The sequence below is a fragment of the Orycteropus afer genome, unplaced genomic scaffold (assembly GCF_000298275.1).
Source record: "Orycteropus afer afer isolate SDZICR_OR568_19922 unplaced genomic scaffold, OryAfe1.0 scaffold00038, whole genome shotgun sequence".
NCBI lineage: Eukaryota > Metazoa > Chordata > Mammalia > Tubulidentata > Orycteropodidae > Orycteropus > Orycteropus afer.
Window position 1 is genome coordinate 8,543,876 of NW_006921625.1, and position 25,146 is coordinate 8,569,021.

Sequence of the window (25,146 nt, forward strand, 5' to 3'; positions counted from 1 at the left end):
AGTCTTTGACAACTTCAATCTTTTCTCCATTTAGCATGATGCTGCTTATAGGTCCAGTTGTGAGGATTTTTGTTTTCTTTATATTGAGATGTAATCAATACTGCAGACTGTGTTCTTCAATCTTCATCAGTAAGTACTTCAAGACATCCTCACTTTCAGTAAGCACAGTTGTGTCGTCAGCGTATTGCAGGTTGTTAATGAGCCTCCCTCCAGTCCTGATGCCACATTCCTCCTCACATACTCCAGCTTTTCAGATTATTTGCTCAGTGTATAGACTGAATAAGTACTTTCATGTCTTCTGTGGTTGGCAGAGGAGCACAAATCACTGCGCCACCAGGGACCTGAGATACAGCAAAGTGAGAGGAAAGCCCTGCCCTCCGGAAATGTGTCTTGCAGCGGTGAAGGGGCAGCCGGAAAGAGGCAAAACACAAACAGGCCCAACAGGTGTCGAGAAATTCCAGGAAGCAGGGAGAGGGGTAGGGGCTTCCCCAGCAGGTGACCAGGAAGGGCTACCCCAGAGAAGTGACTTGTGGGTGAAGGAGGGAGCAAACTCAGCATCCCCTGGGACAACTACCCCGGAGGAGGCAGCAGCCAGAGCGAAGCCGCGGGGCAGCACGCTGGAGGACATGGGCTAAAGGCAGGCAGAGTGGGCGGGAGGCCCTGGAGAGGAGCAGCGGTCATGAGGCAAGGGCAAGAAGCAAGGGCGGGGAGAAGGCGCCAAGCGTTTGCAGCAAGGGGGCACCGGGACGTTCCAACCAACCAACCAACCACCAACCGGTCACATCAAGTGGCCTCTGACTCCCATCGACCCCATGTGCCAGGGTCAAACCGCGCCCTGTGGCTGCTTTTGCAGAAGCAGGTCACCAGGCTTTCATCCCAGGTGTTTCTGGGTCGACCTGAACCTGCAGCCTCTCAGTCAGCAGCAGGCAGCTCTCACCGTTTGCTCACCCAGGAACGCCAGGCCCTGGGATTCCCGAACCTCAGTTCTGACTGTGTTTCCGTCCCTCTTTGCGTCTCCTCCAGTTCTTCCCTTCTCCCTCCACGGCCCAGCTCAGAGGCTGCCTCCTCCCACCCATTACCCTCCCTGGAGGGAAGTCCCAGGGCTACAGTCAGGTCTTTGACAGCATAGGGGCTATGAACTTGACCAGAGGGGCCTCAGAGCAGCTCCTCACTGATTTTCCACAGCCCCCCAAGGCATCACCAATCTTCACACAATGGACCCTGGTGAAGTTACCAGCCAGCGATGAGCATTCACAGACCCTGGGAGCCCTGCTCTGTGTGAGGTTCCAAGGTGGCACTGACAGTTAACATGCTCAGCTGCTCACCCAAAGGTTGGGGGTTTGAGGCCACCCTGAGGTGCCTCAGACAGCAGTCCAGCCTGTCCACCTGCAAAGTCTCAGCCACTGAGATCTCTGTGGAACCCAGTTCTACTGTGACACATGTGGGGTTTCTGAGAGTCCGAGGACCTTAACGGACAGCTGGTCTGCTGGTGCAGGGGCAGTCCCCTTCCAGTGGCCCTGGGCACAAGCGTGTTCCCCAGGGCATGCGCCCACTGCTGGCAGTGCTCCGACTCCCGCCTTACAGGAAACCTGTGCCCACCGTGCTGTTCTGCTGTTTGGTATAACTGCATGTCGGGAGCCATATGTCCAAAACAACTTACTGCTCTGCCTGGCAACAAATATTTTGGCAGGCGGGTCTCACGTGCTTGTCCTGTGGGTTTCACACAGGCACACAGCCGCAGCCAACACACGGCATCCCACAGAAGACGCAGCTCACAGGCAGCAGGAGGAACCCACGCTGGGATGTCGCCTGTGGCTGCCAGGTGACCGCAGTACAGCCCCACAGCCCTGAGGCAGTCGGCCACAGTGGTGCTGCATTCCCACAGGCCGAGTGGCTGGCTCGTCTTTGTCACCAGGCCTCCCACACAAGCCTTGACCTGAGTCTCAGGTGCAGGGAGCTGGGCTTTGGGAAGGCACGGCTGTTCTTCATGGGCAGGATTTCAGGAATGACAGGGGGCTGTCCCTCCTGCCTCAGAGGTGAACCCCATGGGTAGCCAGGGGCAGGGATCTCCCCTCTTCAACCCTCAGTCCTCATCTACAAATGATTGGGTTGACCCCGCTGATGCCGAGCTCCACACAGACGTCCGTCTCTGAGGACATACCCACTTTGAGTCCAGGAGGACAGACGTCAGGCCATCACAGTAATGAGCTGGGCGCCATCCATCTTCCAGTTTGCCTAAATCAAACCACCCTCACTGCCATCGAGTTGATTCTGACTCATGGCGACCCCCACTGGGTTTCCGAGGCAGTAAATCCTTATGGGAATAGATCCACCTTCCTTCCACAGAGCAGCTAGTGGGGTTTGAACCACTAACCTTCTGGTTAGCAGTCAAATGCCTTAGGCACTACCCCACCTATTTCTATACTATTTGAAAAGGCTTTCCTGCCTCAGAAACCCAAGGGGGTCACTATGAGTTGGAATCAACTCGATGGCAGTGAGTTTGGTTTATTATGATTATTGTAACTTGTCTGAGGGCTCTGGTGGTGCTATGATTAAAGCACTGGGCTATTAACCAAAAGGTTGGTGGTTCCAACCCACCAGCCATTTCATGGGGGAAAGATGAGGCAGTCCGCTTCCCTAAAGATGACAGCCTGGAAATCTGTAGGGCAGTTCTTCTCTGTCCTCTAGGGGCGCTGTGAGCAAGCAACTCAATGCCAGTGGGTTGGGTTGGGTTTGGGCTTTTTTTGATTATACTTGTCTGAGGAGCCAGCACTTCTCAGATTAGTTCAGAAGCCTCGCAGTCTCCCTCCAGCTCCCCTCACCTCCTGTAGTCTTTGGGCTGGGGAAGCTTTAAAAAAAGGGTGCAGCCTTGCAGTTCCTCAAACGATTAAACCCAGAATCCCACACAATGCAGGCATGGCCTGACAATCCCCCTCCTCAATACAAGCCCAAAGAAAACGAAACATGACACTAACGCTTGGACATGAGTGTCGACATCAGCGCAATGGCCGGAAGGCAGAGGCGACCCCAGTGCCCCCCAGCAGATGGATGGACAGACAGAACGTGGCCTATAATACAACGATGCATTTCTCAACCATGAAGAGACAACGTCCTGACGCACGTTACGACACGGCCAGGCTCTGAGAACACGAAGCTGAGTGAGAGAAGCCAGACACAAAGGACCACAGGTCTGCGTCCATTATATGAAGTGTCCAGAGCAGGGAATCCACGCAGACAGAAGTGACCAGGGGTCGCCCATGGCCGGAGGGTAGGGGGTTGAGGGCCAGCAGGTCCGAGGTTTCTAAGGTGATGGACATACTCTGGGAACAGGTAGTGGTGGTGGCTAGGCAACGCTCAGTGCTGTGGATTTTAAAGGGTGACTTTTACGGTACATGACTTATGTCTCAACTTAAAACTGTGTAAAACCTGGCTGCTCAGAGGCTAAACCTCTGACGGGGAGAGACCAGCGCACCCCACAGGCTGGACTGGCTCAGTGTCTGACTCACAAGAGTGAATTACGCACCGACTGCAAGGAAGCAAACTGTCCCCGCAACTCTCAGCCGCCGGCCCGCTGGCCCTGGCTCCGGGCTCCTGCGCTCAGTGGGGTCCGGTGCTTGTGACGGCTTCTCGCCGCTCATTTGCTGACAGAGACCATCAGGGCTGTCTTCCTAGGACGTCTGGGTCTGGAAGCTCTGTTAAAGTGCTCAGCGACACAGCACATGCGAGTCTCACTGACATGGGCGTCAACTGCAGGTGAAGTGCACTGGCCGGGACTGAACACGGGTCTCCCACATGAAGGCAAGAATTCTACCACTAAGCCGCCACCACCGCCTTGACGCAAACCAGACAGATTCAATTTAAAGCACTGGGCCCTGGGCCACGGCGGTGTTCAAGGGACACAGTGAGTCCATGGGCAGCAGTCACAGGCCAGGAGAAGGGCTAAAAGGGCCACCATGTGATGCTAGGGAAGAGAAGACAGTCTCCAGTCTCCCTGTGCAAGGGAATGGTGGGCAGAGGACTTCCTGGAGGAGGTGACAATAATCTGAAGGTGACATGAAGGGTATATGCAAGTCAGCTCAGGCCAAGTGGTGCTAGGAATTTGGACTTAGGATTCTGAGAGTCACTGGGAGCCACTGAAGGGATTTCAGCCAGGTGGAGACTCAGTCAGATCTGCCCGTTAGAAACGTATCTGAAAACTAAACTAACACAGTTATCCCAAGTCAAAGGCCTTTGTCCTCAGCTGTGAAGAACAGATAAAAGTAGTAAAGCTCATCTTGTCTGAAGTCAGAGCAGTGGTCACCACCAGGGCAGGAGGCTGTTCCCAGGAAGGGGCATGAGGGAGCTCTGGGGTCCCGGAACGTTCCATGCCCTGATCTGGGTACTGGTCACACAGAGGTGTACCTATGTACAAATCCACCAAGCTGGACACTTCAGAATAATGTACCACAGTACATCACACCTCCGTGGAAACTACAAGGAAAGAACACATTGGCCACGAGTCAAGCTCACCACCCCACACGACCTGGCTCCCAGCCCCACCACGGTCTTCACACTGCGACTGTGAAGGTGGGAGAGGCTGTCGCCCTAAGACTGCATGTCCGTGAGGGCAGTGGGGCCCTGCCCTGGGGCTGCTGGCCCATGCAACCCCAGCAGCTACTTGTGGGGTAAAGGAATCAGGCCTCGGGTCTGTGTGCAGGCCGACACTGGAGGGACGGAGCCGGGCCTCAGTCTGTGCTTGGGCCAACATACCCATCTACTCCTGCTTGCCTTTTCTGTTTGCTTTGGAAATGAATTCTGCCCTCAGAATTTCCAAGGCCAAGTTCAGCGCCCGCTGGCCCAGGAGGGCTGGGATGGGGGCCTTGCTGCAGCACCCCCAGAGTGGGTGCACTGACTTTCCTGAGGGGCCTGTCTAACGTGGCCCAACAGAAACAAGCTGGAGGTGCTGAATGGCCTCACACCTACATCTGTACAACCTCCAAACCAGGGAGAGAAGGAAAAAGTCCAATTTTTATAAGCGCCTTGGGCCTTCCAGCTGCCTGCCTCTCATAGCCTCACACCCAGACAGCTGCCGGTTGCTCCCCCGGGGAGGACAGACAGTGTCCTGCTCAGGGGGCCCACCCCAAGAGGAGTTGCTGCCCAGGCAAGAGTGAGCCTCACCCAAGTGTGTGTGCGGAGGGAGCACAAGACAGGAGGGTGGGGTCAGACCTGGGGCTTGCCAGACCTGCCTTGGAAATGGGCAGACTGGGCCCCATTATAGCTGGCCCCTCCAGGCCTGCTTTTCATAAAGCAGGGTGAAGCCCCATCCTAAGTGCCTCCCACTTATGAAGGAGGGTGGAGGGAAGTGGCAGGAATGGGGTAGGGGCATGCTACTCTTCAAAAAGCTTAATATACAGAAATGAAAACTGGAGCCACAAAACACTGTACACCTATTAAAACCATGCACTAGCGGGGATCATGGCAAGCAGCCATGTGCACACATGTGTGCGAGTACATGTGAGTGCACACATATGTATGTGTGTGCATCTGTGTATGTGTGTGGACATGTATATGTGCTGGCATGTATGTATGTGCATATGTGCATACATGTATGCTTGAGTGTTGAGGAACCTGTACATACACCAGGAGGCTGTCATTTCAAACAGAACAAGGGGATATTGCATGGTTTAAATCAGGAAGGGAGTGCGTCAGGGTTGTATCCTTTCCTCATACTTACTCAACCTGTATGCTGAACAAATAATCCGAGAAGCTGGACTATATGAAGAACAACATGGCATCAGAGTTGGAGGAAGACTCATTAACAATCTGCGATATGCAGATGATACAACTTCACTTGCTGAAAGTGAAGATGACTTGAAGCACTTACTGATGAAGATTAAAGACTACAGTCTGCAGTATGGATCACACCTCAACATGAAGAAAACAAAAATCCTCAACGGGACCAATAAGCAGCATCACAATAAATGGAGAGAAGACTGAAGTTGTCAAAGACTTCATATTACTTGGAGCTACAATTAACACCCATGGAAGCAACAATCAAGAAATCAGATGTCATACTGCACTCGGTAAATCTGCTGCAAAAGATCTCTTTCAAATGCTGAAGAGCAAAGACGTCACTTTGAAGACTAAGGTGCACTGACCCAAGCCGTGGTGTTTTCAGTTGCCTCACACGCATGTGAGAGCTGGACAACGAGTGAGGAAGATCGAAGAACAGTCGATGCTTTTGAGTTGTGGTGCTGGCAAAGAATGCTGAAAGCATCGTGGACTGCCAGAAGAACTAACAAATCTGTCCTGGAAGAAGTGCAGCCGGAATGCCCCTTGAAGCGAGAATGGCCAGGCTTCGTCTCACCTACTTTGGTCTTGTTGTCAGAAGGGACCATTCTCTGGAGAAGGATGTCATGATTGGTAAAGTGAAAAAGCTCTTTGCCATTGAGTCGGACCCGACTCACAGCGACCCCTCCTTGGGTTTCCAAGGCAGTATCACTACAGAAGTAGACTCCCCAACCTTCCTTCCGAGGAGTGGTTGGTGGGTTTGAACCACCAGCCTTCTGCTTAGCAGTCAGATGCCTTAGGCACTACACCACCAGTTCAGTGAAAAAGGGGAAGAAGGCCCTTAATGAGACAGACTGGCACAGTGGCCGCAGTAATGGGCTCGGTTACAGCACGGACTGTGAGGCGGTGCAGGACTGGGCAGCGTTTCGTTCTGTTGTCCACGGGGTCACTATGAGTCAGAGCCGACTCAACGGCACCTGACAACAACGTGCATGAGCATATGTGTGTAACTGAGATTAGCAGCCTGTCCACCAGAAAAGATCTCCAGCCACAGCTGGTATCCCATAGCCACCTGAGGCCAACCTGGAATGTGGACCAGCGGCCCTGCCCCCTGTTGAGCCAGACTGTTGCCCTGTGGTCATCTGGGGATAACAAAGACTGAAGACAACCACAAAGGACACTATCGTTGCTATAATGATATCACTACTTACAGGCATCTGCCATGTGCCAGACAGTCCACCAAGAACGTCCCTTGAGTTTTCTATTCTACTATCTATGCCCATAGACAATGGCGGGGATGGGGGGGGTGCTATCTATGCCCACAGACAACGGCGGGGAGAGGGGGCAGCCAAAGGCACCCTGCCCAGTACGCAGGGGCTGGGATTTGAATCACCCTTCCTCTCTCACTCGCCCAGTGTCTGCTCTGCCCGGGCCTGTGGACAGGGAACTGGTGTATGAAAGCTGCAGAAAAATGGAATGGACAAAGACGAACGTGGCCCCTGCCCTCTCCTCTGGAGCTGGGCTGGTGAGGGTGTGCAGTCCGGGGGTGCCAGCACTCTTGGAGATGGACGCCTGCTCCTAGGCAAAGTGCAGTGGCCCAGAAGTCCAATGGGCAGGACTGGGGGGGTGCTGAGACGGACCCGCCATTGCTCTACAAGCATCACTGCCTGCCCTCAGACGCTAACCCTCTGGTCTAGTCCACAGCTTGGTGCCCCCAACTCCTAACCTCCCAGAGGCCTCCCAGGATTCCAGCAGCCCTGCACAAATGCCCCCAGTGGCAGAGATGAGCTGGTCAGCTGGCTCTCCCAGGGGTACCATAGCCCTGACGAGTAGCATCTGCCCATTCCCCAGGTATAAATGCTCCCCCACGGCCGAGTCAAGCCCTCAGGGCGAGCCAAGCCGGGAAGAGACATGTACAACTGGGCCCTGCTTGCTGGTCAGAGCTGCCTGCAGCACCCATAGGCCTGAATCATAGGTGCTCACCAGCTGTCTGAGGCCATGAGGAAGAGCTCAGCAAACCAGGGGCAAGTGGCCACCCTGTCTCCTAGCTTCGTGCCTCAGGAGACATTAAGCAGCATGCCCCTGGGATCCAAGGGGACCCCCCTTCTGAGAGCAGGTCTCCCCAGGGGCCCACCACTGCAAGCCAGACGCCTGCCTCTGTAAACACGTGCCTGTCTCAGGATTCCGGCACCTGGGGAAGTATGACACTCAGCCACGCCTGTCCCCTGGCCTCTCCCACTGACAGCCTGAGTGTGGCCTGGCAACTGTCCACAACAAACACTGCCCAGTGGTCCAGGCTGCTCAGCAGGCCACCCCAGGGCAGACCCAGTGTCGCCAGCCCACCTCCCGGAGACCCTCTGGGGACAGTAGGGGTGCACTGGTGGTGGTAGTTTCTAAAGGTGTAAAGTCCTATTTTCTTCTCCAACACACACAAGAGCACCAGGGCAGTGGCTCCGATGGTCCAGCCTGCAGCGGGGCCACAGAATCCGATCCCGGGCGGGGTGGGGAGCTGGCAGCCTTATACCTTTGGTGCTGTTTGCCACTCCCTCCGGCTGCTGCCCAGTGACCTTCAGCAAGGCCTCCGGCCGCGCGCTGGGGCAGCAAGCACTCTGCCTGACAGCACTGGAGCAGGACTTTAACATTCCTGATGAAAGGGACCACCCAGCAAGCCGGAGGGGGCCACCAGTTTCCTGAGCACTGGGTCCCTTCCTAACACAGTCTCTGAAGGATGTCAGGTCGGGTCTATACTCAGTGATTCAAAAATAGTGTCCTTTCCTAAAATAGACCCCAAACCCAGATACCCAGCTCAACTGGTTCCTCTCCCCTCCGAACCAAACTCTAACCCTAAACAGAAATACACTCAGTTACACGCCAGGAAGTGGACTCCGGGGGAGCGGGGGTGGGGGGATGACCCGTACAGCCAGCCCTAAGGCATCTCCCATTCAGGAACAGCTTACCCAGTAAGCGAGGTAAGCACGGGCTGACTTGTGCTTACTTAGTAATTTGACATGGTACAAATTACGAAATTGTTCACTACAGATTGGAAAGTAAGCACAAGTCAGCCCGTGCTTACCTTGTCCACTGGGTAAGCTGACCCCGCCTACAGTCTTTATTGACCTCCAGTAAAGGTTGGCACAGGACAAGCAAACAAGCCAAAGCCATTCTCAGCCACAAAACACCACCAAGGTGGGAAATGCCGTCTCACCAGGCGTCTCAGCCTGCAGTCGGCTCTGCGGGAAGGAGGAGCGGGTGCAGGCCCTCTGTCTCAGGTGGGCTTACTTGTTGTCAGCTGTTGTGTTTGGGAACCTCTGAGTAGAGTGTTGTTGTTGTTGTAAAGTGCTGTTGAGTCAGACCCAACTCATAGCGACCCCTCCTTGGGTTTCTGAGGCAGTATTACTACGGAAATAGATTGCCCAACCTTCCTTCCGAGGAGTGGTTGATAGGTTTGAACCGCCAGCCGCCTGATTAGCAGTCAAGTGCCTTAGACACTATGCTACCAGAGCTCCTCAGAGTAGAGTAGGCATTAAAAATACAGTGGCCGGCATGGCTGATTATACCCATGAACAACTACTAACTAGATGATGCCTGGCTATCACTACTGAATGTTTCGATCAAAGATTCTATGGAAGAATCCTGATCAAAAGGGGGAGAATGCAGAACAGAATTTAAGATTCTCATGGAATCTAGATGTTCTGGGGCCATGGAGGCTGGATGAAACCTGAAACTACTGGTTTAAGATACTTTTTAAACCTTCACCCCAAAATACCCCCTGAAGTCTTAAAATCAAACAATTGTTCAGCTTAACTAGTAAAACATTTCTGCTTTGAGCATTGTTCTTTTAAGATCTACTGTATTTTTATGCAAATAACATGAGCCTCTGTGTCTGCTTGCCAACAACTTCCCCTCCACCCTGCGTAGTGCCTAAGGCATTTGACTGCTAACCAGAAGGCTGGCGGTTCAAACCCACCAGCCACTCCTCGGGAGGAAGATGGGGCAATCTACTCCCGTAGTGATACTGCCTCAGAAACCCAAGGAGGGGTTGCAATGAGTTGGATCTGACTCGATGGCAGTGAGTTTGGTTTTGGTTTGATGTTAATTTTTCAGTATGTCCTGGAAGAAGTGCAGCCAGAATGCTCCTTGGAAGCGAGAATGGCCAGACTTTTGTCTGCTGAACTTTGGTCACGATGTCAGAAGGGACCATTCCCTGAAGAGGATGTCATGCTTGATAAAGTGGAGGATCAACAGAGAAGGGGAAGGCCCTCAGTGAGATGGACAGACACGGTGGCTGCAACGATGGGCTCAGGTATAGCAGACTGTGAGGCTGGCACAGGACCAAACAGTGTTTTGTTCTGTTGTACACAGGGTTGCTATGAGTCGGAGCCGAGTCGACGCCACCTAACAACGGCAGGATGCTAATTTTTTATGCACCATGTAAAAAAAAATGAACATAGCACTTAGGAAAACTACCTCGTGGAGGAGGGCATGGTTGCCAATAAAGGTAGAAACAGCCTCAAGCTGTCTGCTTGAAAACAAAGGATCAAAGGGACAACTGGAAAGATCAGACAGAAAACCCAGGGGCAGTGAGCTTCGGATAATGAGAGAGGAACACTTCAGAACAGGAGGGTGAGAATGGTGCCCAACTCGAAGCCTGTCGTCCACGGCACTGGGCCGCACACTCAGACACTGTTGGACGGATGTATGTTCCCAACCAAAACAAACAAACAGTGAGTCAGGGGAGAATGCATGTGGCCTGGCATGGAACATGGCTGGGTGAGAAGTCACCACTGACTGCAACTGTAGTCTCCTGCTCAGCAGGACAATTGGCTACAACGGTTGCAAACAGGAACTTTGTAGATGTAATTAAGTTAAATGGGGTCATACGTGATCGGGGTGGGCGCTAATCCAGTGAGTGATGTGTTAAAAGAACACAGACACACAGGAGGAATGCCATGTGACAACGGAGGTGGAGAGCAGAGTGACGCATCTGCAAGCCAAGAAACACCAAAGGTGGTCAGTAGCCATCGGAGTGGAGAGGGTGGCAGGGAACAGCTTCTCCAGCAGGGGCACCCTGGCCTCCAGGACTGCAACACAACTTTCTGTTGTTTGAAGCCCCCACAGGGCGGTACTTTCTACAGAAGCCCAAGGGAACTTACACCCTGGGACGCACGTGTCAGGAAGCGGGGTACAAAGTCCCAGCAGCCCCGCAGTCAGAACAGATTCCTCCACCCTGGTAAGTCGGAGCCACTGTCAAATGACTTGCCACAGGCCCCCCCATGAGCTCCTTGGGGAGGGCTAGCTCAGGAACTCCACTTTGCTCCTGTGGTTTCCTTGTTTTTAATACACAACTTTTTCCATGGTCGATATTATAAGTGTAACACACGTTTGGAGTCCCGGGTGGCATAAACGTCCACCCCGCGGCACCTGGGAAAAGGCCTGGACCCTGCTCTCAGAAAATCCGCCCTGAAACCCACGGAGCCCAGCTCTGCTGACACACGTGCGGTCACTGTGAGTTGGCGCTGACGCGACAGCAACCAGCAGGTTTTTAGAAGTCTGCCATTTCGTTTCGGTTTGCTGTTTTCCTGACTGCCTGTGGATTCCATGAACATATTTCAGAATTCCCTTTTCATTTATCTATAGTTTTGGGGTTCTTTAGGTTTTGTAGTGTTTTTGAGAATATCTCTGTGTATAGATACATACGTCTATACACTGTTGTAGGAGCTCTGGTGGCATAGTGCCTAAGGCATGTGACTACTAACCAGAAGGCTGGCAGTTCAAACCGCTAGCCACTCCTTGGAGGGAAGACTGGACAATCCACTTCTGTCGAGATACCGAGATACCGGGTTGGAAACCCAAGGAGGGGTCGCTGTGAGTTGGATCCGCCTTGACGGCAGTGGGTGTGGCTTTTGATGCACTTTTGTCATCATTTTACGAATCTGAGTCAGTCATGAAATTGATGTATGTTATCCCCTTATGTCTGCATGTTCCTTCCCCTGACCCCAGTTACCATGCAATTGCTTTAAATATCCCTCCTACACACATTTAGAAGCAGATCAGACAGTTTTATAATTTTTGCTTCAACCATTAGACTAATTTAAAAAATCCAAAAGGAGAAGGAAAAGTTTTGTTATCTATCTGGAATTCTATTCCTTCCTTCCCTCTTCCTTCCTGATGCCTCAAGATTTCGTCTTGTCCTGTATGATTCCCTTTCTACAAGAGAACGTCTTACAGCCTATCTTTCAGGCCAGGGCCGCTGAAGACAGAGTCTCTTAATTCTCCTTCCTGTGAGGAGCATGCTTTCCTTCACCTGAGCTTGTCTGGATCTCCCCCTTCATTCCTGAAGGATGTATTCACTGGATAGAAAATGTAGTCTCCGCAACTCCCCTTTAAGCCCTTGAATGTGTTGTCACTTCCTTCTGGCCTCCGGGGTTTCTGATAAGAAATCCTTTCATTTGACTGCTTTCCCCCACAGAAATATTTTCATGAGTCCCTCTTTATCTTCCAAAGTTTGACTATGATGTGTCTTGGTGTGGACTTAGATGGGTTTATCTTATCTGGGGTTTTCTCATCTTACTTAGGGAGCTCTGGTGGCATAGTGTCTAAGGCTTTTCACTGCTAACCAGAAGGCTGGAGGTTCAAACCCACCAGCCACTCCTCAGAAAGAAGGTTGAGTGATCTACTTCTGTAGTGATACCGCCTCAGAAACCCAAGGAGGGATTGCTATGAGTTGAAATCGACTTGATGGCAGTGAGTTTGGTTTTTTGGTTCATCTTATTTAATCTGTAGAGTTACGTTATGTCTTTTGCCAAATTTGGGACGCTTTCAACCACTAGTTCAAATACTTTTCCACCTGTTTTTTTCTCCTCTCCTTCTGGAAACTTCAAAGACACACCACATTTTTATTCAAATGATGCGTGGGTTATACTTTTTTTCGCTAACCATGCCCTGCCCATACCACGAGGCATTTTCATAAGCATGTTCTGCTAGTTTGTCTACCTGTTGCCGTAAAAAGATTAGCATAGTGCACTTGCAATAATGCTTGATGAAGGGAGGGCATGGTTGGCAAAGATGTATAACATACACATTATCTGTGTAAAATTACAGTAAATATTAGCTCTTCAGTTACAATCTCATAGGTCCCTGAGGCTCTGTTGGTTTGTTTCAGTCTATTTCTCTGTTCTGCTTGGGTAATTTCTATTTTTCAAGCTTCACTTTTTAACACTAATTTTTCCTCTGTCCCCTGCATTCTGCTGTTGAGTCCATTCACTGAGGTCTTATTTTCTTTACTGCAGTTTGACAACTTCAACCTGGCTGTTCTTTACAGCTTTTATTTCTTTTCTGAGAACTTCCATTTCTGTGCTGAGATTTCCTACTGTGTCATTTGTTTCAAGCATATTGGCAATTTCTTATGGAAACGTGTTAGTAACACTTTGATATAACGCTGTGACACCCTTGTCAGGTATCTGCCTTCTGTGCTGTCTCCGTGATGATGTCCGCTGACCCTTTCCTCCCTGAAGTTGAGATCTCCCTAGTGTTCTGGTTCTCTAGTGCTGCTCTAACAGAAAACACAAGTAGATGCCTGAACAAACACGTTTATTCTCTTACAGTGAGAAGGCTAGAAGTCCAGGTTCAAAGTGCCAGCTCTAGGGGAGGGGTGAAAGCCCCCTGACCTTGGGCTTCAGCTCTGCCTCCTGCTCCCGGTCCACTGGAGCTGGAGGCTTCTCTTAACTCAGGCAGCTTGCTGGCTGCAGAGGCTGAGAAATCCAAGGTCAACAAATAAAATGGCCTAATCCCAAGATTGCCAAACAAAACAGCAGCCCACTGGTTCAAGTCCAGAGACAGTCCCAAGATCAGCAGGAAACATGACAGGCTGCTGAACGAAGACTTGGCTGCCTGCAGGGTCCAAGCGTGCCAAAAAGCTCAGAGATCTTTCTCAAAGCTGTGTTGTTAACTCCTGGAACCAGACCACATCCCTAAGGCAGCTTCTCAGCTGCTCCAGTAGATTGCACCATAGAGTTGATTACCAATGTCACCTTGAGGAACAACCACATCCAGCTGTCCAGCCACTGAAAGCCAGGCCCAGCCAGCCAAGCTGACACATAACCGTAACTACCACACCTGCCTCTTGGTATGACAGATAATTTTGCATTGACACTTAGGCATTATGGTTATTGTAGTATGAGATTCTGGATCTTATTTAAGCCTTCTTTTAAAGGGGAAGGCTTTACTCCTTACTGCCAGGAAGAGTGGAAACTAGCCCCCCACTTAGCCTCTGTTGCACCCAAGGTTGGAGATGGGCTCCTCACTACTGTGGGCAAGGGTGGGAGTCTGGCTACCCGCTGGGCCTCTGTTGATACTGTCCCGATTGGGAGGAGTGAGAGTTCCCATTATTGCTCCTCTGTGGCCTGCACTGTAGCTCTGAGTGAAGATGTGCCTGACCCTCGTGGAGCTACCAAGGCAGCTTACACACCCCTGGAAGGGGCTGTTGGGTCCTCCAACAGGCAATCAGTGGCCAAAAGGCAGCAAAGACCAACATTGCCAGGAATCCTCCCGACAGGCCATGGCTTACCCCACCCTTGGTGGTGAATGTCCTTCAGGACAAAGACAAAAGAACCCGCTCACTACCCTGCAGCAATTCATTCTGCAGTAGCGTGGCTTCCAGTCAGGGCAGACCAGGGCCCAAGGGAAGCATCTTCCATAGCAGCTGCAGCCTTGGCCCTGTGACCCAGACATCCTATGGCCTTGGTGGGTAGCTTCCAGTTCAACAAGCACCCTGGGTCATGTCTTCTCTGGGAGGGTGTGGGCCCTGGGGAAGCCAGCCAGTCCTTGGTTGGAAGACAGAGCTCCACTGCCAAGCAAGTATAAGAGAATGGGTGGAGGTAGGCACCATGGACCAGTGCCCTCAGACCCCACCCGTATCCTCTAGCAGATGGTCAGTGAGTGCCACCCAAGAGCCAACAGAACTCATGTCAAACTCAGGAGACATTCCTAGGAGCTAACCTACACATCCTCAAAGGACACCATCTTGCCGGAAGCCACACTCTGAGCCCCCGCAGTGCTCTCTCTCACTCGGTGAGTCTCTCCTGTTTTTTGCTATCCTGGGTGTAGAAACCTGGCTTTCTGGAACTCTGCTTCCTGGAAATGATCCAGGCAGAGGCCACCACCAGATGCTCAGTGACATCTGCAGAGAAACCCAGGATGGCCATTGGGAGGCTGGCCAGGCCCCGGAGACTGGCTGTGTCTTTATAACTTCTCCTTCCAGCATTGGGAGCTCTGGTGGCATAGTGCCTAAGGCACTCAACTGCTAACCAGAAGGCTGGTGGTTCAAACCCAGCAGCCACTCCTTGGAAGGAAGGTTGGGCAATCTACTTCTGTAGAGATACCACCTCAGAAACCCAAGGAGGGGTCACTATGAGTTGAATCGACTCAACCGCAGTGAGTTTGGTTCTTGATTTTTTTACTTCCAGTGTTAAGACCCTGCAACTCCAACTGAAAAGGTAGAGAGAAAAATTAAAGCCTTGACATTTTTTCAAACATTCTCCCAAACAGCACTTGGCGAGGGGCATGGTTTTGCTGAGCAGCTGAGATAATCTGGGGCCGCAGAGCCGGCCGCTGAGCCCTCCGCAGACCGACCTGCTTTCCTTTGGCAAGCCATCTGTGCTTGGCTTGTGCAGCATGTGGGACTGTATGGGAAACAAACTACGGAAATAAGGACTGAAAGCTCTCCCGGAACAAGAGTGGTCTCAGTTATGGTTGCCTGTTCATGGGTGTCGGGGAGCAGTGGCAGGCAGGTTGGGAGGTCCCCCTGTGGGCCACCTCTGCCCCTGCAGGCCCACCAGGACGCCAGCTGGGACTTCTGTCCCAATCACTCTGTCTTCTCCTGGAAAACTTCCCAGGAGGTTCAGTTTCTGAGCGGGACAAACACAGGCCCAGCATGTCCAGCCCTGGGAGGGGCTGGGATTCTCTATAGCCCACCCATCACTCCCCGGTGCGACTGTGGATAAGTGACTTCTGCTTCCCACCACTGGAGGGACACAGGGGCCCCTTCCAGCTGCTCCTCACAGGAAGCTCAGATTCCATGGTGTGCCAGGCACTCTGCACCCAGGAACACCGCTGAGAGCACATCCTGGAAGCCACGGCACCCATTCCCTGGGTGGGCCAGGGAATCCGGCAGCTGCAGTCGGCCCTCAAGGTGACCAATACAGCTGTTCAGTGTGGCGTGAGAACACCAGACACTTGGCTGCGTCTCCCTCACAGCCTTGTGCATCCTTGTCTGTCACTCAGACACCCTGGTGCCTCTCTCCCGTGACCCCCAAGTATCAGGAAGACAGAACAGGAAGGATGGGGTCTCAGATGGGCCAGAGGGCAGGTGGCACGTAACCATACTCAGTGGCAGGATGCAGTACCAGGGAAGGGACCAGGCCACAGCTCTCAGCTGCAGGCTTTCACACTGTGTCCCCTCCTGTACCCTTCCCACCCCCACCCCTGGGCCCACCGGGACATTCTCATCAGGAGGTCTAGAGGCAGACTCCCCATGGCCTCATGCGTTCCCTGAACGTGCTCCACAACTCAGCCCAAGACCACCCATGGGTGACCTTGCCCCCACTCCCAACTACTCATGGTCCACTTCTCTGTAGCTGCCCTTCCCCACTGTGGTCTGCTGGCCCCATACCTCTCCTGTGGCCAGCCTTGCCTAGCATCACTGGGGTATGGGTGACGACTGACCCCACCCGTAGGCACCTTGGGGCTTGAGCCCACAAGGGATGTCATGACAAAGTCACATGAGCCTTCGGCCCCTAGCCTCTCCCTAACACCAGACCCCTAACCCTCCTCTGGGGAACAGATTTTCCAAATGGTCTGTGACTTACTGTAAGACACAAGTTATGTACTATGCATTCTTGAAATTCCACAAGGAGCTCTGCTAGCATAGTGCCTAAGGCATTTGACTGCTAACCAAAAGGCTGGCGGTTCAAATCCACCAGCCACTCCTCGGAAGGAAGGTTGGCGTTGAGCCCAACGCAAACAAACAAAGCTGTTGAATAAAATTCTGAAAACAAACATGGAGGCTGGTGTGCATGGTGTTCCGGGGGCTGCAGCACCGGCCCCGTGAGTGGCCACTCCTAGTTTAGCAGGCACTGCTAGGGGCCACTGAGCACCAGCCCTCGCCAGGCTCAGGTCTGCCGGCCACTTGCTTGTGCCCTCATTGCTTACTCAGGTCATAGACCAGGTCCTAAGGCCAGACACTGGGAGGGAAAGATGAAGAAGCCATGCTCCAGCATCCAGGAGTTTCCAGACTGGTGCAGAGAGAGACCTGCCACGAGAATGATGGCCTGGCACAAATGAGGAGTCTTGGGAGGGCCAATGAGGGAGGCACCAAGGCTTCCTGGAGGAGGGTGCACCCCAAGGAAGAGTTCGGTTGAGAAGATGGAAGAGAAAGCGAGCGCTCCAGGCAGAGGAGGCCTGAAGCAGGCTGGAGTCAGCATGCCTGGAATTGAGGGTGCAAGGAGAAGAGTGGGCAATGAGATCTGAATGCTTGCAGAAGCAGTTTCAGAAGGATCTTCGCACGGCACAGGGTTCAGACTCCGCCTTTAGAAGAAGGTGCACAGACCCAGGAGAGGGCCTGAAAAACTGCTCTGGGAGCCTTGCTGTGGCCCCATCTCATGCCAGAGCCAGAGGCCACGGTGGTGAAGGTCACGCTGCTGGAACACAGCTGAGTGGGGAGTCGAACTTGGTCAGCATGACTCCAACTCGCCCTGCTGGAGACCCGAGGCCACCCTACAACTCCAAGTAGCTGGGAGCAAGACTGCTTTTCTATTGAGACCAGCTGTAAGCATCACTGGTAAACCTGTGATCAGTACTAGTACATTATCTTGATATTTTTATGTTAAAAATGGCAATGTATAGGAAATAAAAACGCAGGTAGTCCCCACGTTACAAACATCCACCCACTGTGCAAACTCATAGTTATGAATCAACCCCCATAAAGCCTATTATATTAAAAATTCAAGGCACCTACAACGGCTTATAATTACAAACAGGTGATACTTTGCAACAAGCATCAAAATATTATTACTATATCACTATGTTAAAGATGTTTTCATGTATCTGAAAGTGTTTATGTTTTTTATGCACAGATAGGTACAACACTATATGCTACATACAGACAAACATTTCAGTAACTTACATTGGATACAATGGAGAATAGACTTAACTGTTACAACTCAAGTACAAATTCCACTTAAAGACAGACTTAGGAATGGAACTGGTTTGTAACCCACGGACTGCCTATACTTAACCTAAAAATCAAACATGATTTCCTGGCCAGGGTCCTCCTCTGACCTCCACTCTCACGTGCCTGAAATTAATCTGTCGACCTCTTTCGCTTTGGTGTCTGATTGGGTGAGAGACCAACAGAGCGGGCATCTTCCCCAGAGAATCAATAGGACGCAGGGTTTGCACTCCATTTTCGATGAAACGCAGATTTCTCCTTAAAGAAAAGCCTTCCTCTTAAAAACAGCCAATAAAGACAAAGGTCATGAAAGTGCCATTCACAGGAGAAAAGCAGGCCACCTATGAAGATGAAAGAAACACCTGCGTCTGTGCTCTTTAAAGAGCTATCTATGTGGTATCAGATTGACAACGGCAACTTGAAAGATTAGATAGGAACCTTAGGGGCACTGGGTTTATGTTCACGGGGGAGGAGTCACTCAAAAGAGGGAGAAGTTCACAACTTGAAGACTGTAGCCAGTGTCATTGAACTGCTCAAGAAGAGACTTAAACTGGTGCGTGTCCTACTGGTCATACTCACAACAACAATAAAACTCAGTAAGTTGTTTGAAGAACAAGTGTTAGTCTCATGAGTAACCAAAGGACATACTATTTTATCCTCTCCGTGGGTGCTTTTAATAATAATAATATTATTATTAATAGTGCTCATGGGCATTATTTCTGGGTGGGGTGTAAAGATGCACCCAACACCCACTCAGCAAGTCGATTCCCCTAGAGGACAGAGCAGAACTGCCCCACGGACAGCCTCATCTTTCTCCTGTGGAGTGTGGGACGGTTTTAAACCACCAACCTTTTGGGGAGCAGCTGAATGCTTTAACCACTGAGCCAGCAGAGCTCCCATGAGGTTGCACAGCACTGGGTACACTGCAGATGGGAGTGGCAATCAATGTGACTACTTTAGAGGGAGAATTCTGCGCACCCTCGACTCAGCAATTCCAAATCACCCATCACTGCAAGGCCGGGTGACAAGCACATTCGACATGGCGGTGGCTATACCACAGGGAAGAACTGGAATCAAACAAAGGTCTGACAGTGGGGCATCCATCTATGGGGTTGAACATAACTACTAAAACACTAACACCAGAGGGTGCCTAACCATCTGGAAAGGTGTTTCCGAAAAAGTTGCTGCAAAGGGAAGTTGCAAACCAGCTCCTGCTCGGTGACCTTGGACTTGAACAGAATATGGAACACACAAAGGTACACAGTCCTGCATTGAAGGTTTGAAAGATGTTGTTGCAAGACTATCTCTAGAGAGTAAAAAAAAAACCCACTGCCATCAAGTCTACTCCAAGTCATAGTGACTTCCATTGGGTTTCCAAGGTTATAAATTTTCCCGGAAGTGGAAGTAGACTGCCTGTGTCCTTCTTTCCTATGCACTCCTGCCCCCTGAGCTGTCTCCCTGTGCAAACACTGCCCTTCTGTTCTCCCACAACTGATCGTTCTAAGGAGTGTATCTCCCTGATGCAAATGTTCACCCCGTATGCCTGTCCATTGTTTGACTGGAAGACACAGGAGGGAGTTCAGTTCCAGACCTTAAGGGTAACTAGGGGCCACAGTCTTGGGGGTCTCACCAGGCTCCACCAGACCAGTAAACCTGGTCCTTTTTTTTTTTTAAAAAACAATTTTGAGTTTTGTTCCACATTACTCTCCCACTCTAGCTAGGACCTCCTGCACTGATCCCTTTCCAAGTGGTAGCCAGACACCATGTAGTTCTGGTCTCATGGTAATATAGGCTGAGGATCACATGGTGTACCAGTCCCTTGGACTAATTGTTTCCATGCGTCTTTGGTTTTCTTCATTCTTCTGTTCTGGACTACGAGAGACCTATTGTTGCATCTAGATGGCCGCTTGTAAGCTTTTAAAACCCCAGTCACTACTCACCAAAGTAGGATGTAGAACAATGTTTTTGTGCAGTATTTTAATGCCAATTGAGCTCGATGCCCCCTACAACCACAGTCCCAAGCTCACTGGTTCAACTACTCGCTCCCTCAGGGGATCACCTGTCTTTCTTCCTCTACGTGGACTAGAACTGCCAACCTTTAAGTTAGCAGTGAATGTGTTAACCGTTTGTACCACCCAGAGACTCCAAAGACTGGGGTGGTAGATAGTTTATGTTCGTTCTTTCACTTCTCTGTTTTTCTTAAATTTTTACCAGTGATGGTAAGCACAGGTCTGGCAGCCAGCTGCCTGGATGGGAACCCTGCCTCTAACAGTTACTAGCTGTTTGGCCCTGGGGGGCTGTAGGGACAGAAGAACAAGCTCCTGTCGGCTCATGGAATGCTGGGCATCGGAGCCGGATGGCCGGGGCTCTACCTGGTTCCACTGTATCCTGCTGTACGACCTCCAGCAAGTGACCGGACACATCTGTGTCATCGGTGCCGAGTCAATTCCATCTCATAATAACCCCATCTGACAGAGGACAGCCCCCCCACAGAGTTTCCTTGGCCGCAATCTTGGTGGAAGCAGACAGCCAGGTTTTTCTCCTGGGGAACGGCTTGGTGGGTTCAAACCCCCAACCTTCGGTTAGCAGCTGGGTGCATAACTGTTGCACCCCCAGGTCCCCCTGACTGCATAAAACCATGCTGCGTCACTCCCATGGAGGGATAGGGCTCAGCAGGAGGGTGTGGAGCAGGGACACAGGGGAAGAGCTCTGTGCTGGTCAAGAGCACGATGTCAGTGATGGTAACAGGACAGACAGATTCGAACTTCTGGGACATGAATGGTGTTTTACCTTCATAACCTAAAAAAAAACAAAAAACAAACTCACTGCCATCAAGTCAGACTCGACTCATAGCGTGGGTCAAACTCTCCTTGGGTTCCTGGGTTCCTGGGGCAGTATCACTATGGAAGTAGATTGCCCAGTCTTCTTTCCCAGGAGTGGCTGGTGGGTTTGAACCGCCAGCCTTCTGGTTAGCAGTCAGATGGCTCAGCCACCAGAGCTCCTTCATAACGTAAAGCTCCATCTTAATCTTCTTCACTTTAAACACTGCCTTATGCTACCACCTGTAGCCATAATCACATAAGAACCCTGCCCCTGCAACACATTCCTAAGATCATAAAACAGAGACAGGAACAACTCACAGGGCAGGGCAATCGCATTCCTCAGATCCCGAGGCTGAGGAAGGGATGCTGCAAGGGAAATAATGGAAATATGAATTTACTGCTTAGATGGCATTTCCTGATAACAGGACACTCTTGAGATGTCTTCTGACCCACTCCCTAGGGTTTAAACCCACCAAGCCACTCCGCAGGCAAAACACCTGGCCGTCTGCTTCCACCAAGATTGCGGCCAAGGAAATCCTGTGGGGCGACTGTCCTCTGTCACAGGGGGTGATTATGAGACAGAATTGACTCGGCACTGATAACACAGATGTCTTGAGTCACCTGCTGGAGGTCATACAGCCAGGACACAGTGGAACCAGGCAGAGACCTGGCCATGGCTCCAGCATTAACCAGTTTTGGAGCTTGTATGTCCCTGCCCTCCTTCACCACCTGAGGAACTAAGATGGCCGATCCAAGACAACACTAACACTCCAACCAAGAGCAAACAGCAGGACACACCTGCACGGAAGAAGTCGTGGCATCCATGTTGGAACACAGACTCCATCTTAGAACGAGACTGCACACGCACCTAGCCTGAAGAAAGTTGAGGTCTATCTTAGGAATTTATCACAACCTTGTTCTGCTTCCCGACTTTCACAAAAGGGCCAGGATTTTATGAATGCCTGCCTGCACAAGGTCTTTTGAAATCACATACCCCACAGCCTTAAAAGCTATGATCAAACCCCCTGCCTGCGAGGCTGGGGGAGACACCCATGGTCCTGCCTCTGGCCTGGCGTGTCTCCACCTTGCAAGGTTATTGTCTTCCTATTAAATTCCTCTGAGCTGCAGCTGACTCTCTAGTCATTATGCTGGAACTCAGCCTGCGACAATGTCAGTGATTTTACTATCTAAAGAAAGAAAACACAGAGTATTATATTATTGAAGTTTTTTAAAAAATAAAGACGCTTCAGCTGCTAATGGAAAGGCTGGTGGTTCGAATCCACCCAAGTACTTTGGAATTAAAATCAGGCACAGAAAACCCTTCGGTGCACAGTGGGCCCTCCCCCCGAAATCCCCTGCCCGTCTGACTCTTCTTCCACTAAAGGACCTGGTGCCATCAGGGGCTTCCCTCAAAGGTACAGACTCTGCCCCTCTGGCTGCTCCCGTGCGCCTATAAGTGATGGGGACAGTAGCGGCTGCATAAATTGAGTGCTTTCTGTATACAAGCCCTTGCTAAACTCTCCGTGCACATGCATTTAATCCTCATGTGATCCCTACTATGTAAACTGGGTCTTAACCAGGTTAAATCACTTCCACGTGGCCAAGGCCAGGCTGTGGTAAGCCGCGGGATAGGATCTAAATCCAGACAGCTGGGCTGGAAACTGCCCCTCACACCGCCTCCCAGCACAGGGTGGGGCCCTGCTCTCTCCCTCAGAAGGCCCTGGAAAGGACGGAAAGGGCGGCAGACAGGGAGGGAGAAGGCGGATATCGACCGATTAGCCTGGGTGATCCAAGCTTCAGACGCTGCCTGCTGGGCTGGGCTGCATATGTGTATCTTGCCTCCTGCCTCGGAGGGTGGTGGGTGGTGGGTGGAGGGAGCTGGGTGCATGTACAGCTCAGAGAGATGACAGCAGGACAGACCATGCTGCTGACACAGGGGTCAGGAGCAATGCTGGCCCTTTGTGCGGCTGTCGGGCTTTTCCTGGGTGTGGAGGGGGCGAGTCCCGAACATTCTGGCTTAGGGCTCTTTTCCCAGACACAGATTTGAAGGCTGTTCGGACACTCAGCTGACCAAAGGGCATCTGGGTGTCCTAGGCTGGACACCTTGACTGAGGTCACATCTCCAGCACTGGCCGGGGCCTTCCTGGTCCCCTGACACCTGCGCCCTCGCCCCACCCCCTGCCCAGAGGGCCCATCAGGATGGCTATCTCTTCGGCCCCACCTCTGCCCTGGTGCTACAGGTGCAGGGAGCAGGTGGGAGCAAAGGCCTGAGGGAAGGGCCCTGAACTTTGCTCCGGCTACAGAAGAAAGCACCCTCTTCCCCAGTCTGGCTTTTGCCTCCAGTTCAACGTGCAGATTGCTGGCTCCCTCTCCCAGATGTCCTTCAGCAGGCTGATTCCAAAGAGCCAGACAGTAAGCTGGGTGTTGGGGAGCCAAGGCACAGCTCCCAGCCCCACCTGGCTCTTTGGCTCATCACCGAGAGCCCGTCCCAGGCCCTGGGGGTCACAGACAGTGCTGAGCCCAGCCCAGTGAAGGAAGGCACGGCATTTGGTACCAAGCCGACCCCTATCCATAGAATCAAAGCCCTCTCTGGGCTGAGGGGTCAACAGCTGCTGTCCGTCCGCCGATCCGGGCCTTGTTATTGGCTGGAAGGCCAGCTTAAAGGATATCCCAGTAATTGCAAGGTTTTTTGTAAATGTTAATTACAGTTGCCTTAATTAGCTCTGAACTCATTGATCTATGGATTATATTAGGTTTATAAGTATAATTACCTTAACAGGCGTATGGATTACAATTATGCTCCAATTAAACCCCAATGTAGGGCAAGAAATTAGCAAAGGGAGTCCTTCTAATTCTTCAGGGTCAGGCTATTAAAAGGTTTGCACTCTCAGGGCCCTTAAATGAGGGCTAGTCTGTTGAGGTCTGAGGAGTATTTAGGGGTTGGAGGCAGGGTGGGCCACAGGGTCTGGGTGATTCAGAGGGGATGGCGGGTGGCAGGGTGAGGAGGCCCAGCTATGGGATTAAGAGCCTGCCACTCAGCTGCTCCCAGATAACCGCCAGGAGCCCCCTCTTGTCCCTCAGGGATAGCCCATTAATTACAACTCATCTCCTCGGGCAGAGATTATCCCACCCTCCTTATCTCTGGAGAGGAGTGGAGAATATCATTAACCCACTTCCCCAAGGAGAGGGGGAAGGCCCAGGTCCCAGGGAAGGGGCCGGACACCAGACCTTGCTGCTAGCCCCCAGCCCGTTGCTGCCTAGCAGGGTGGCTGTGTTGGGGAACCCACCTAACACCTGGAGGACGGGTGGGGCACAGGAGAGCAATGGGCAGCTGCTGAGGGCAGCCCAGTGAGCTAGGGCAGGACAGGAAGTACCTGGGGCTGAGGGGTGGAAGAAGCGCCAGTGTGTCTGTGGCCACAAACCCAGGAGAGTGGCAGAGTCCCTCATAAAACACTGCTCTCAGGAACTGGCCACTGGCCACAGAGCAGGCAGCTGGTCAGAACTGGGGAGACCCTCTGGACACATCCTGCATAGGTCTAGGGGCGGAGCCTTGCTCTGAAGGGAGGCCGTCAGCTTAATGCCCACTGATCTCAGCCCCCGACACTCGGCCTTCAAGACCTAAAGGCCCACTGCCCCGTCAACAGCAGTATCCCAAACTCAGAGACACCCTCAGGCCGCTCCTTCCTCACCTCCTCGGCCGGCCAGCCTCCAGCTCCAGACCCCAGACTCTGCATGAAACGACAGTGTCTGCTGTTTGTTTCAATCAGCATTAGGTAGGCCTTTCCCTGGGCTGCCCATCGCTGAAACCAGGGGATCGGTCCTCGGGGGCTCCTGAGACCCCACTACTCTGTGGCACAAACGGTTTGCACTCTGCTACCAACTGAAAGGTTTGCACCTACCCAGCCATGGAGGAAGGCCTGGTGGTCCACTGCTCTAAGATCACGGCCACTGAAAACCCTATGGAGGAATTCTGGAAAGATGGCAGTGTGTTTACAGTGTGTTTAAGTCATCGTTCCAGCCATCCCCCACAAATACAGGAAAAAGAACAAGAAAACGGGGCTCGGCTCCCAGGGACTGTGAACTGCGGAGCAGAGGAAAGCAGCAGGCAAGACTCAGTGAATTAAAAAGGGGTCGCATCTGGTCGGAAAGTCCTTCTCCCACTGTCCCTCCCCCTCCCCCAGCCTTGCAGGCCACCAGCTGCTGTGACCTGGGGTAGTGGCCCCAGAAATAGAGTCTACTTCCCTAACAACACAGCCTCTGACTGTACGAGGAGATAGGACCCAAGCTTCTGCCCTAAAATCCACAAGGCAGACCTCCTTGGGGTGTGTG

General features: G+C 52.0%; 1 protein-coding gene across 1 annotated transcript in view; it reads right to left on the reverse strand.

The window, feature by feature from the left end:
* LOC103193647 (phospholysine phosphohistidine inorganic pyrophosphate phosphatase) overlaps positions 1–25,146 on the reverse strand; it is a 135,904-nt gene that overhangs the window by 23,042 nt on the left and 87,716 nt on the right. The window lies entirely within an intron of this gene.